Below are 9,334 nucleotides of genomic sequence, written 5' to 3'. Positions count from 1 at the left end.
ACAGGTCAACCCCCCCCTCCACCCACTGCGACTTCAGTGCTTTAGGAGGGAGGGAGAGAATGAGCGTGCAATTTTTGGTGTGGTTTTGCGTGTGTACGTGGTGGGGATTGGCCTCACCTGTTGGATTTCTGCCTGCAGGCGCGAGAGGCTCCCCCTCCCTCCTTTTCCCACAGTTGCCCCTCCCCTCGTCTTACTTCTGATTGGCTCCTCCGCCTCCCTCCCCTTTCCAGTCCCTTCGCGGAAAAGGAGGGCGGGCGGGCGCTCGCGAGCGCTGATTGGCTCCGGCTGGCTCTCTGTTTCTCCCTCCCACGCCGCACCCCCGCCCTTGCGCGGGCGGGCGCGCGCTGCCGTGGAACGCTGAGGCCGGCGCGCGCACGCGCAACACGCCGCCCTTTCTCTCTCTCTCTCTCTCTCTCTCTCTTTTTCCCCGGGTCTGGCATGCGGGAGCCGCGAGGCTGCGTTGCTGTTGCTGGGGCGGCCGGCTGGCTTGCAAAGCAGCGGGCAAATCAGGTCAGTGGAAGCTGGGCTGTGTGCATGGGTGGGGGGTGGGGCAGTGGGGCGTCTCCCCTCCTTTACCCTCCCCCCTTCCTTGCAAATCAGCGTTGCACCGCATTTTACGGCCTCGCAGCGCATATGCATTTTGCAATCTATTGCAATCTATTTTGCAATAAGTCCGTGCAGCTGCATTGTGCATCGTTTGCTGCGCCGCGCGCGCATCGCTGCTTTTTTTTGCGCCTTGTCCGCCCGGCAACGGCATTGTGTGCAGCAAAGGGCGCCTCGCGCGCACGTGCAAAGAGGAGAGGAGGCTCCGTCTGCAGTTGCAATGCACGCCCCGTTGTCCGCGTTGCATTTCCCCAGGTCGGGTTGCAAGAATCCGAAAAGGAAAGGCATGCATGGTTGCAAGAAAAGGAAGGCGCCGCCGCCGTGGAAGAGGGTGCGCCGCGGAAGCGTTGGGCGGGGCTGCAAAACTGCAAGCGAGAGACGGGGGAGATTTTGCAAAATTTAAAATAAAAATGGCTCGTGTGCGTTTCTGACGTGCAGGAGAGGAGCGGCGGGGTGAGGGAGGAAGGGCGCGCGCCTGTGCCATGCGGTGCACTCAAGAAACAGGGGGCGGGGGTGGAAGCAGGCGATCCTGCAGATAATCCTCCCCCCCCCCACCCCAGGCCTCCGCCTTCACTTTCGCCCCACTGGCTTTCCAGAGTGCGCAATCGGGTGAGGTGAAGGTTGAAAGAGAATCGCTGCTGTGGGGAGAGGGTGGGAGGGTGACTGGGGCCCATGCAACCCACAGCCAGTTTGCATGCTAGGTCTTTGTCACCAAGCGCTCCTTTCCCTTCATCCCGGATTGCACCAGCCTTGCGCCACCTGTGTGATTCTCCATCAATGCAAAGGACCTGGTTTTGGGGACAGCGGACTTTCTGGAGGGCAGAAAGCTCATCTTTTAAGTGCTTGCCTGCTTTACGAACCTGTAGCACCTGGAATGTGGGTTGTTGGCGGGCATCCATGTGGCAACGGGTTGGCGTGAGATGCACCCAACTGGTATCTGGAGTTCCTCTTTGCTTTTCCACCCCCACCCCCCACCCCGCTGCGTGCAGGATGCGTGATGTTGCTGCGCATGGATAGGGAAGGCCCATTTCAGTTCATGTTGTTGTTGTTTAGTCATGTCCGACTCTTCGTGACCCCATGGACCAGAGCACGCCAGGCACTCCTGTCTTCCACTGCCTCCCGCAGTTTGGTCAAACTCATGCTGGTAGCTTCGACAACACTGTCCAACCATCTCATCCTCTGCCGTCCCCTTCTCCTTGCGCCCTCCATCTTTCCCAACATCAGGGTCTTTTCCAGTGAATCTTCTCTTCTCATGAGGTGGCCAAAGTATTGGAGCCTCAGCTTCAGGATCTGTCCTTTCAGTGAGCGCTCAGGGCTGATTTCCTTCAGAATGGATAGGTTTGATCTTCTCTTCTCTCAAGAGTCTCCTCCAGCACCATAATTCAAAAGCATCCATTCTTTGGCGATCAGCCTTCTTTATGGTCCAGCTCTCACTTCCATACATCACTACTGGGAAAACCATAGCTTTAACTATACAGACCTTTGTTGGCAGTTCAGTTCATACTGAGCACCAAACAGATGGACGTTTTCCATGTCCTCCATGCACCGATCGAGCTGTCTGGCTCATGTTTGCAGCAATTGGGGAAACTTTAGTTTAAGAGCATAAGAAGAGCTCTGCTGGACCAGGCCAGCATCCTGTTCTCACAGTGGCAAGCAAGCAGGATTTGAACCCAAGAGCCCTCCTGTGGTTTCCAGCAACTGGCATTTGGGAGCATTGCTGTCCCTCACTGTTTACCTTCCCGCCGGTGTGGTACCTATTTATCTACTTGCACTTTGATGTGCTTTCGAACTGCTAGGTTGGCAGGAGCAGGGACCGAGCAATGGGAGCTCACCCCATTGCGGGGATTCGAACCGCCGACCTTCTGATCCGCAAGCCCTAGGCTCTGTGGTTTAACCCACAGCGCCACCCGCATCCCACCATAAATGGGTATTATTATAAGATTATTATTAATTTCATTTCTATATCGCTTTACATTTCAAATAAAAAAAAATCTCAGCAGTCTTATAACGGCAGCGCCAAATAAAACAACCCAGAATAAAACAAATTCCAGCGCCAAGGAAAATATTTCAGATCCTTCTCTTAAGTGAGGTTGCTGGTCAGCCCTGCCTCATGTGGGAGTGAGTTCAATAGTTTTAACAGTGGGTAGGCAAACTAAGACCTGGGGATCCGGCCCAGTCGCCTTCTCAATCCGGCCTGTGGACGGTCCAGGAATCTGTGTTTTTACATGAGTAGAATGTGCCCTTTTATTTAAAATGCAACTCTGGGTTATTTGTGGGGCCTGCCTGGTTTTACATGAGCAGAATGTGTGCTTTTATTTAAAACACTGGGTTATTTGTTGGGCATAGCAATTAGTTCATTTTAAAAAATAAATTCAAAATATAGTCCCCCAAGGTCTGAGGGACAGTGGACCGGCCCCCTGCTGAAAGAGTTTGCTGACCCCTGGCTGTGTGCCATGTGAATAATTAGTACAGTCATACCTCGGGTTGAAGTAGCTTCGGCATAAGTATTTTTTGGGTTGCGCGCTGCGGCGACCCAGAAGTAACGGGGCGTGTTACTTCCGGGTTTTGCCGCATGCGCAGACGCTCAAAATTATGTCATGTGCAGAAGTGGCGAATCGCGTTTGCGGGTTGCGTTCGCTTCTGGATGCGAATGGGGCTCCGGAACGGATCCCGTTCGCATCCAGAAGTACCACTGTATTAGTAATAGAGTCATTTCATTTTAAAGAAAAAAACTGCAAAGAATTCTTTGTGTGTTTTGCGACTGGCACGGGTCCACTTGCGACCACGTGGAGATCTTTAGGTGCCAGACCTCAGCCTTTCTTAAGCAGGTCAGAAGAAGAGCTTATTCATTGCATTTAAATCCTACCTTTATTTCCAGGGACTACATGGTTCACGGCCCCCCCCCCCCAAGTTAATCCCTATAACAACCATGCAGGGCGGGTTAAAAGGCTGCGACTGACTCCAGAGTCACCCAGTGAGGTTCGCAATGGAGTGGGGGTTTGAACCCCGATCTCCCAGTTCGTAGTCTGGCTCTCTTAACCACTACAGCCCACCGGCTTCCTAGAAGACATTTGCTATGGGGCAGATCTACAAATCAAGTAGTATGCAACAACAGCAGCAAGAATACTCATTGCAAAGTATTGGAAGACACAAGATCTACCCACCCTGGAAGAGTGGCAGATGAAGGTGATGGACTATATAGAATTGGCGGAAATGACTGGCAGAATCCGAGACCAGGGAGAAGAGTTGGTGGAAGAAGACTGGAAGAAATTTAAAGACTATCTTCAGAAACACTGTAAAATTAATGAATGTTAAAAATGATGTTGGATTGAAAATAAGTGGCATTAGCAACAAAGTTAACAAGAGTATGCAAAATTGAACTGAAAATGGATGAAAATATAGAGTTATAATATGTTAAGATATAGAGTTAAGATAAACGAAAGAGGGTAAGGATTTGCTGATTTGATTATTTAAATGGGGATACAAAAAGGGGAGGTGTGAGGAGGCCAAGGAAATAAGATAATGAGTTAGGGTTACAAAAATGGATTTGTTTTTATTCTTCTTTTTTTATTTTATGTATTTTTCTATGTTTCTTTTACTGTATTTCTTTCTTTTTATATGATCTTTTAAATTTATGTTTTTGTAAAACTCCAATAAATATCTTAAAAAAAAAAAAAAGTTCTACAAATCAAGTAGGCAAATAAATACAGGGAAAGCCAATTGCCACTTAAGAGATGGGCTTGAAATACTCTCCTTGAAGCCTGAATTTGTTTTTCTCTGGATCGTTTTATTTGCTGGTTTAATGTGTTGTGAACACACTTTCTGTGGTGGCGACTATAATGTAGGTTTAAGGTGCCATTTGGCAATGATCTTATATGCCTGAGTTTCTAACACTGCCCATTCTCCAGCTCCAGATTTGGAGCAGGAAATTTTCCAGGGCTTTCATATTTCTGTCCAAGGTTTTCCATTTCATAACTTCGTTAGGAGCAATGAGTGGGTGCCAGCAGCTGCTCCTGCAATATCTGGCAAGCTTGGCCACAGCAAAGTTTTGAGCTTTGTTTACTAAATAGAAGTAAAACAAACACGCCAAGTTGGATTACTCTCTAGGGCATCAGGAAATTTTCCCATGCAAGCCTAGTTTGTCTAGAGAGATTCCCCCGCCAAAAGCCCACGTCACCAAAACTGGAGAAGGGGGTTGATTTGGATGCTGGGTGTGCAGAGGGAGATTTATGCACAAGCATCGCAAGATAACAGTGAAAGCATTTTGGGTTGCACAGTTGACATGCTTTTAGTAAATGTGGCAAAAGGCTAGGAACTGTTAGTCTCTCCTCCTTGTCTGATTTAGTCGCCTGCTCTGACTTATGAGTCCTTAGCACACATTTATATATATATATATTTAATAGTTTTTTAACATACCATTTTTAACAGTAATTAAACATGCTTTTACATCTTTACAGTTTTTTAGACTTCCATCAATCCTGTCTGAAAATTTTCCAATCTAATCTCTTAGTATACATTTCTTATTTTCCTTATTACATTTAAATCTCATAACTTACGTCTCTATTCATTATGTATTTTGTAACATTTCACATATTTCTCCTTACAAAACTTCTTGTAGTCCTGCTAGTGTAATTTGTTGATTACAATTGCTTTATTATGAATCAGCAGCATTCTGCTGGTTGAAAGACTGGCTGCTTCTTGAGAACACAGACATTTTGGACCTAGAAGGTTTTAACAACGTTTTTGGATGGCATGCATATTTGTGGTACGACAAGGTTAAAGCACATAAAGCATTTAAAAACCATATTGTCAGGAAAGCATTGTTCAATGTCTGGATAAGATACAAAGATTTACTGGAGAATAAAACCCCAAGGTGGTTGTCACCAATGGAAGCGAAGGCTCAGAAAAAGCTCAGTATGGAGGCCAAATGGCCGAAATATTGGGAAATATTGGAACAAGAAGGAGACAAATTGAAATTGCAGAGTTTTGAGAAATTAAAAGATAAAGTGCGAGACTGGCTTCATTATTATCAAATAAGAGAGGCCTATAATTTGGATAAAAAAATTGGCTTCCAGGTGGAAAAATCAAAATTGGAAACAGAACTGTTAGATCCCAAAACTAAGATACTTTCAAGAATGTATAACTTGCTGTTAAAATGGAATACGCAGGATGAAGCGGTCAAATCTGCTATGATCAAATGGGCACAAGATATTGGTCACAACATTATGTTTGCTGACTGGGAACAGTTGTGGACCACCGGTATGAAATTTACGGCATGTAATGCCTTAAGAGAGAATATTATGAAAATGATTTACAGGTGGTACATGACACCAGTCAAGCTTGCAAAAATATATCATTTGCCCAATAATAAATGTTGGAAATGTAAAGAAAATGAAGGTACATTTTTTCACCTTTGGTGGACGTGCCCAAAGATTAAGGCTTTCTGGGAGATGATATATAATGAAATGAAAAAGGTATTTAAATATACCTTCCTGAAGAAACCAGAGGCCTTTCTCCTGGGCATAGTCGGCCAATTGGTGCCAAAGAAGGATAGAACTTTCTTTATGTATGCAACAACAACAGCAAGAATACTTATTGCAAAGTACAGTGGTGCCCCGCAAGACGAATGCCTCGCTAAACGAAAAACCCGCAAGACGAAAGGGTTTTCCGATTTTTTAGCGGCTTCGCAAGACGAATTTCCCTATGGGCTTGCATCGCAAGACGAAAGCCCATAGGGAAATCTCCGGGGACAGCGGGGAAGCGCAGCGCGCCTTCTCCTCTGTTCCGGGACCTGTCCTGAAGGCTTGCGGTGGGAGGTCCGGGAACAGAGGAGAAGGCGCGCAGCGCTTCTCCTCTGTTCCCGGGGCTTGCGGTGGGAGGAGGGTTTTTCCTCCCCACCGCCAACATTCAGAACAGCATTCTGAATGTTGGCGGTGGGGAGGAAAGCCCTCCTCCCACTGCAAGCCTTCAGGACAGGTCCGGGAACAGAGGAGAAGGCGCGCAGCGCTTCTCCTCTGTTCCCGGACCTGTCTTGAGAATTGCGGTGGGAGGAAGGTTTTCCTCCCCACCGCCAACATTCAGAAGGCTGTTCTGAAGGCTGGCGGTGGGAAGAAAAGCCCTTCTCCTGCCGCCAGCCTTCAGAAGAGTTCCCCCAGGGCTGCCTAGGCTGCGGATAGTAGCCTGCTTAAGAGCGCCCCTCGTGTGGGGCAGCAGGCTGCTATGCGCAGCTTGGAGAGCCCTGCGGGCAACTCCTGCAGGGCTCCCCAAGCTGCGAATGTCTGCCCCGCGCGAGGGGCGCTCTGAAGCAGAGCGCCCCTCACGCGGGGCAGCAGGCTGCTATCCGCAGCCTAGGCAGCCCTGGGGGAACTCTTCTGAAAGCTGGCGGCGGGAGAAGGGCTTTTCTTCCCACTGCCAGCCTTCAGAAGGCTGTTCTGAAGGCTGGCGGTGGGGAGAAAAGTCCTTCTCCCCCCCCCGCCAGCCTTCAGAAGAGGTCCGGGGACACACTGTCCCCGGACCTGGTCTGAAGGCGGTCTCCATAGGAACGCATTAATTGATTTTCAATGCATTCCTATGGGAAACCGTGCTTCGTAAGACGAAAAACTCGCAAGAAGAAAAAACTTGCCGAACGAATTAATTTCGTCTTGCGAGGCACCACTGTATTGGAAGACACAAGAGTTACCCACCCTGGAAGAGTGGCAGATGAAGGTGATGGATTATATGGAATTGGCGGAAATGACTGGCAGAATCCGAGACCTGGGAGAAGAGTTGGTGGAAGAAGACTGGAAGAAATTTAAAGACTACCTTCAGAAACACTGTAAAATTAATGAATGTTAAAATGATGTTGGACTGAAAATAAGTGGCATTAGCAACAAAGTTAATAAGAATATGCAAAAATGAATTGATAAATGGATGAAAATATAGAGTTATAATATGTTAAGATATAGAGTTAAGATAAATGAAAGAGGGTAAGGATTTGCTGATTTGATTATTTAAATGGGAATACAAAAAGGGGAGGTATGAGGAGGCCAAGGAAACAAGCTAATGAGTTTAAAGTTACTAAAAATGGATTTGTTTTTTTAATTCTTTTTTACCTATTTGTTTTTTGTATTTTGTATTTTTATTCCTCTTTTTTTCTTTTATGTATTTTTCTATGTCTTTTTTGTATCTTTTTCTTTCTATGTGACTTTTTTCTATTTTGTAAACTTATGTTTTTGTAAAATCTCAATAAATATCTGTGATGGGATGATGAGCTGCTTGTGCGTAAAGTTTCTAGTCCCTCAGGGTTTGGCTAAGTCCACAAACCCCTGTCTGTAACGGAGCTCCATCAGCATGGCTCCGTCAGTCGCTGGCAGAATCCGACAGTGGGCGTTTACGGAATTTCTTCCAGCATAAAAGCTCCTTAACGGAAACGCGTCTTCTGGACTCTCTGCGTGACAGTTTCCGGCGAGGTGTGGGTGTCCCTATAGGAGGTCCTGAAACCTCCCCACTGTTCTCGCTGGAATTGTCTCTGAGCCATCCTTCCGACTCACTTTCCCTTGGAGCTCTTTCTCTCCCCCTGCTGGTTCCCTCCTCCGCTGATAAGTCTCTCCCAACCTCTGGGAGCCCTTGCACCTCCGGCTCTTCCGATGACAGTTCCCTGACAATATCTTTTTTTAAAAAAAAAAAATACAATTGCTCTTCAGATAGTTCATATACTTCTTCCAATCTTCTGTAAATCTCTGGTCCCGCAGGTTTCGAATCCTTCCTGTCATTTTGTCTAATTCTGCATCGTCCATTAATTTTATCTGCCATTCTTCTTTCGTCCTTAGCACACATTTCTTGCATGCTGTCAAACGTTCTTCACAGCTAGTCTAGAACAGGAATAATAATAATAATAATAACAACAACAACAACAATAATAATAATAATTTATACGCCGCTGGTTTTCCCCAGCCACTCTGGGCGGCTTCCAACAGAACATTAAAAAACTATGATCAAACATCAAACATTAAACACTTCCCTAAACAGGGCTGCCTTCAGATGTCTTCTAAAAGTCAGGTAGTGTGGCCTTAGGAGGCTTTGCCCTCGGATGGGAAAAATATTGCGCCCGGGAAAGGGAAAATGGGAGTCAACAGACACTCAAGGAATAGTTTTGGAGAAAAAGCTTTATTTCTACCATCCATGAACTGGTAGAAGGAGCAAGTGTGATAACTCACAAAAAGCATGCACGGGTTCACAGTCATGTGCACAGAGTATATACCCCTTCCAGTTCCCTCCCCTTTCTCCTCCTTTTCCAGGAGTCCTGCCCCATGAGTTTCCTGAGCATGTACAGAAAGCTCCCCTGTCTTGGGACTCTTTTGGACTCTTGGCGCCCTTCCCAGGAAAAGGGGAATGAAAGCGGTTCAGCATGTCCAAAGATGTTGCAACCGAATGAGATAAGATTCAGTTCTCAGGCCTGAGTATTCTTGGCATTGACAGAGTCTGTTCATTAGCCTTTAAAGGTAACATTTTGCCTATGCGCAGCATATTGTGATAAAAGCAGAGGAAAACTTTACAAAAGGAATTTTGGACAGTTTGAGGCCTGGGGTGATTATTGAGGGGGGGTGACTTTGGGCCTAGGTGGGGTCACCTGTCCTCACCTTCCTTCAGTAGTTGTTTATTTCCTTGACATCTGATGGGAGCAGGGAGCATGTGGTCCTGCAGGTGTTGTTGAACGCCATCTCCCATCAGGCCTAGCCAGGGATGCTGAGAT

General features: G+C 46.9%; 1 protein-coding gene across 1 annotated transcript in view; it reads left to right on the top strand.

The window, feature by feature from the left end:
- The first annotated feature begins 237 nt into the window (after window positions 1–237).
- PTP4A3 (protein tyrosine phosphatase 4A3) overlaps window positions 238–9,334 on the top strand; it is a 107,865-nt gene continuing 98,768 nt past the window's right edge. Inside the window, exon 1 of the mRNA XM_083622366.1 lies at window positions 238–510. The gene's annotated coding sequence lies outside the window, so the exon portion shown is untranslated. The remainder of the gene's footprint in view (window positions 511–9,334) is intronic.

The sequence above is a fragment of the Podarcis filfolensis genome, assembly GCF_964270895.1.
Source record: "Podarcis filfolensis genome assembly, chromosome: 7".
Classification (NCBI taxonomy): Eukaryota; Metazoa; Chordata; class Lepidosauria; order Squamata; family Lacertidae; genus Podarcis; species Podarcis filfolensis.
Note: the sequence above shows the minus strand (reverse complement) of the source record. Positions and strands in the feature narration are given on the sequence as shown.